The sequence below is a fragment of the Bactrocera dorsalis genome, chromosome 1 (assembly GCF_023373825.1).
Source record: "Bactrocera dorsalis isolate Fly_Bdor chromosome 1, ASM2337382v1, whole genome shotgun sequence".
In the NCBI taxonomy this organism is placed as follows: Eukaryota; Metazoa; Arthropoda; class Insecta; order Diptera; family Tephritidae; genus Bactrocera; species Bactrocera dorsalis.
Genome location: NC_064303.1, coordinates 2,062,639 through 2,068,366, shown reverse-complemented (window position 1 = coordinate 2,068,366; position 5,728 = coordinate 2,062,639).

Genomic DNA, 5,728 nt, shown 5'->3' with positions numbered 1-5,728 from the left:
GATATTCGTGGTTCGGTGTAACCTGAATTTGTTCCGGAGAGACAGACGGTCAATAAGGAGTTCTATTTAAGGAGTTGAGAAGTTCACGTGAGAACATTCGTCGAAAACGGCCGGAATTGTGGAAGAAAAATGTATGGATTTTACACGATGATAATGCACCATCGCATTGAACCACGATTGTGGGCGAATTTAAAGTGAAAAACGCAATACGAGTATACCATAGATCAACCACCGTATTCACCAGCTCTAGTTCCGTGCGATTTTTTCTTGTTTCTCAAACTGAAATTGCTGCTCCATGAGCCCGTTTTCAATCCATCGAAGAGATGAAACTAAATTCGCTGAAAAAGCTGAAGGCCATACCAAAAAGTGCTTATGAATAGTGTTTCGAGGCTTGAAAAAATCGTTGGCATAATTGTATTACATCTGGCGGGGATTACTTTGAAGGCGACAAAATAAATATTGATGAATAGTTAATAATTTTTCGTTTTATTTACAACTTTTAGGTATTATATCGTATATTTAGTTATAACATTTTTTTTTTATTTCCGAACTTTTTTAAATAGAATCAATGATTAAGCTTATTGAACTCTACAAATGTACATTGTCTTTAATTATTTATTAAATAAAATGCCTCATAGAAAATTCACTATAAAGCGTTTTTTTTCTAATTTACAGATGGATACATCTCCTTAAGGAACCAAAAACAATCAGAAACTAAAGAAATTTTATTAACCTTTTTTTTTTTAATCAGTTACATGAGTTCACTCGGAAGCTTCAAATAAGTCATTCCGTGAAAACTTACAAACCAATATCGCAAAGCAAAATACGATTAAAATGTTTATGAGTTTAGAATATGGAAGCTGTTTGTGTTTCCTTGAAATTACATATACCGAAAAAATTCCTTTTGTACAAGTTCAAAAAAATAATTGAAAATAATAAAAACCAACAAATAATCGAATTAAACAATATCTATGTATATATAGAATATAGAAAATATAATATAAATAGATATCCATTTAGTACAAATACCCCAAAGTTCAATTAACTTATCGAAATTGACCCAAATAGAATAATTATTTTTTCATGTTCAAACATTGGCCTACGAAATGCGATTATTTCTACGCGTACGTAGTAAGTGAGAACATGGCATGGCTATGGCATATGGTGGCAATTAATTACGCTAACCAATCTATTGAAAATGAATTAACTATTCGCAAAAAACAATGCAGGAATTCACTTAGTCCACCTAATAACCCAACACAGTTGGCAACGGACAATGGTAGACGGCTGCGCCAACGCACACACCGCCATCAGTCAATATGCCTCCAATATGCCTACTTCCCCAAAATCTTTGCCAAGTCCACATAGGCCGGTGTGGACCACACACATGCATGAGCCGAGGCAAAAACTAACTGATATGGTCTGCGGCGCGGTATGCTTTTAAGCATTCGCATATATGAATATGTATTTCAATTGCTTTCAGTTATGCAAAAACAAAAAAAAAGCAAAAACAAACGGTAACTATGCTTTGGCCTATAGGCCGGTGACGTTGCGTTGCCGAGCGCCAATGCTTGCCAAATCGCATAAATCTTAATTAAACCGTTCTCGCTTTTTAGCGCCGGTTGGCATAGCGCGGCACACTAACACATATACTAACTAAATAACACATATATACCATGCAGACATATTCTTAGAGGTATGGCTGATTGAAAGCGTGCGCCACCAACGCCAAGCGCCGCTGTCACGTCGCAAGCAGCAGGCAATTTGTGAATTGCTACACATCCAGCGAAAAATCATTCTGTATCGAGCTTTCGACTTTTATAGGCAACGCATATACAGTTATTTACGTTAACATTTCAATTAAGCGTTTCTTTATTCAGTTACAGTTTGGTCGCAAATGCCGTGAGGTAAATTTTTGTATGCCAGCAGCACATTTGCTGAGGCCTGAGTAAGTCGGAGCAAAGAAATTCGAATATAAAAACAAAAAGATTTGCTTATGGAAATATCCACTTCCTATATTTGGCCATTTCCACAACTCAGTGGAGCTCTTGAGCAGAAGTGCTTTGCTTGCTTCTAATCTCAACCACGAAGTGCCGAAATATTATTCAATTTGTCGGCAATAAAAAACCTATCAATACCCGCCGGTCCAAAACATACATACTTACATATAATACATTGACACTCGGCGTGTTGCGGCAACAGATATGCACTTGACTTCAAACAAATCACCAACACCACTTGTGACCCCATTATAGGGCACTCCATCGCACTTGTTGCGGAGTCCGCCTATCGGCCAATCGGCCTGACCCAATTATCACTTCTTAATTAGCCCAGAAAAGAACTCAGCTTTCATCACTCAGATCACTGGTGTTTGGAAACTGCTTACACTTCTTCTTATTTGCTCAATCTTTGTCCAAAAGTGCAGTTCAATATGGTCGAAGGGTTCGAAGTATCTTTTAAGTATTGACGCTGAATATCGCTATTATGGCTCGTAAATTGTATTATGTCAAAGTGCAAGTGAACTTAAAGCTTGGATTGCGCTAGGGCAGCATGCCAACATATACACTTACACATGCGTTTTTATTGTAGACAGCTGTTGGTCATATACTAGAAGAAGTGTCGTCAGTATCTTGTTGCAACATCGGGCACATACATATTTGTATATTCTCATGCTTAATGATTTTGGGGTATATTAAAAACACATTAGCATAGAAATTTAAAATACTCGCTGTTGAAGTTTTTGTACATTTTAAGTTAAGTAACTTTCTAAAAAAAATCAGTAGGTATTTTAATGGATATAGAAGAATTTTTAACGTCTGATCAAATTTGATACGGACTAGTCAATACAAAATACCTTAAATTATTGCAGTTATCTATTTTGTATGTTCATTTGAAGTTTGATCTACCGATTTTTACCATAAAAAAATTTAAGAAAAGGTTTGCTCGGAAATTTATGTTTCCAACGGCTACGGAAATGTTGAAAATGTTGCAGAAGTGCGAGCCGTCCATCCACCTCTGTTAATGGCGAAAACAAAATATTTAAGCAACACTGCTTAAAAATCTTTGTGTAGGCCGCAGAGAGCTCACATAGGATCTCAATATATCTTAATGATGGCCTCCACACAATTTAGTTAATTTTTTGGATATGAAGCATTTCAATGGACTCATACCAAGAGACATGAATCTTTTGCAAAAAGATGCCTAGTGAAGGCCTCAAATTAGATAATGTAGCTGAGTACAGTCTACATTCATACCATAAAACGCATCATTACTGTTGAGGGATATGACGCCGGAACTGGTGAATAATCTGGCGAATGGAACTCCAAAAATAAGCATAAGTCGATCAAAAATCAGGATGATGCTCATCGTTGATGTGGTTTAGTATGAACACAAGGTGAAACGGTCAATAAAGAAAACTACATGGATGTTTTGAGGCATGTAGGTTCGTTGTGAATGAATTTCAAAAAGATAATGACAAAGATAAAGATAAAGAGCGCCATGAGTCCGCGGAAGGCATTCGGAGTTTTTCGAAGGTTTAAGCATTGGCATGCTCGTATTGACTCAAAAAGATCCTATTAACAATAATAAAAATTTGTATTAAAAAACGTAAAAATTACAATTCCGGTCAAATTTGATCAATATCATTAATAGGGTGTACCATACATACTAAAGAATCAAGAAAGATATTTCGAGTTAATTTTTTTGTTGCATTTTGAAATTTATAACTTTTAAAATCCGTTCAATTTTACAATGGCAAAATTAATAAGAAGTGACTGTGTTAAGTCACTTTCCAAATTTACAAAGTTTTTTCATCCATTTCGAGCCTATATTATAATGATATTTCTAATCCCCAAGTTCTCTTCATTACAGGGTGTTTCTCAATTTTAACGCACTTTTTTTTAACAGCATTAAATGTAATCTAGTACAAAGTAATAACAGGGTACCATAGAATCCAGATAGTTTAAGATTGCAACCAAATGAGTTCTACCGAAAAAGTGGCAATTTCGAGAATTACGAGGAAATGAAATAAATGAAGGACTTGTTTTTACTTCGTATGTCCTTGAGCTTTCTGAAACTTCCTACCGAAACATCCTTTGTCAAAACCTTTGGCTCAGTATCAACCCCCTGATATTTCTTGCTATAACATTAAAGCATCTTGACTATATATTTAGGAATACAAAAAACTATCAAAAAAGCACTGATTTACATCATCGATCATTCTTCACTCAAGCAAAAAATCCACATTTTCCACTACTGCACTTGTTCTAAAACAGATTCATACCACCACAATTGAAAACGTATTAAGTTTACCATTCAATTTTCTTAATACAACTTAGTACATCCATCAATGAACGCATAAATTTCCAAGAAAAGCGTGCGCTTACACATTTCACACTTAATTACGAACAATTAAGACACAAATTAATAGAGTAAATGGCGAATAAAAAAATTCTCACATCATAAAACGCTAGTTTGCCAATAAATTTCGACGCCCACACACTCAATTGAAGAAAACCACAAAAACATATCCAACGAAAAATAAAATTTTTGTAAAAAAAAGTGTGTTACAAAATATTTAAGAGGTCATTAAGTGATTAGTTGCAAATATGCATTATCATCACCAACAATAACAACAACAATAGAAACAACAATAACTTAATTAGTGCAGCACGCAAAGACGAGAAGAAATTCAAGAGATGAAGACATCAAAAGCTGCACAGCTACTGGACAACAGCAACAGCAGAGATGTGACAGCGTTGCTGTCAGCGATTGTAATAATGTCATGATCATGAATGACATTTTTTTTCGCTAATGATTATGGTCGTTTGTGCTTTCATGTTTGCTATTGAAATTGTAAATGATTTCAGGGTCCCAGTGAGCAAAGAAATGTGAAATAGGCGCTAAAAATAAATAAATAACAAAAAATTGCTATGGGGGAAGGTGCTGACCAGCAATAAAAATAGTTTTCAAAAATATTATTTGGTTTTAGTCCCACCAAATTAGACAGAAAATATGAGTGAAGTTACGTAAAGTTACAGCAAACTGAAAGTTACTGAAAAATATGATTAAAAAATAATACTATACAAAAAGTTCGCATCGTTCGGATATGTAGAAAGAAAATATTCGAGGTAAAAAGGTCAAAAACAGTTATTTTGCGATTTTCAACGAAACGGTAAGTAGTTAGGCAAAATTAAAGGTCATACACATGAAAATTTCGGAAAAATAAAAATATTTTTTTTTTTAATAGGAGAAGTCCAGAAAGTCTTTTCGTATTTCTAAAGTTGAAGGCAACTTTACTTCATTAACGGAGTTCTGCATTGACCGAAGCAAATGATAGTCCAATGGTGCAAGGTCAGGGCTATATGATGGATGCATCAAAACTTCCCAACCAAGCTCTTCCAGTTTTTGCCGAGTCATCAAAGAAGTGTGTGGTGTAGTGTTGTCCTGATGGAAGACGAAGCCCTTTCTGTTGATCAGTTCTGACCATTTTTTTTCAATTGCTTGCTTCAATCTCATCAGTTGTTCACACTAAGATGTAGAATCAATCGTTCGACCAAGCTGGAGCAGCTCATAGTGGATGATTCCTTTCCAATCCCATTAACCACTCTGCATAACTGCTGCTGTGCTTCACCACGTTTGAACCATGAGCGTTTTCGCACATTATCCACTTTTCGTCTCCGGTTACCATTCGCTTCAGAAATGGTTCGATTTCATTTCATGTGATACC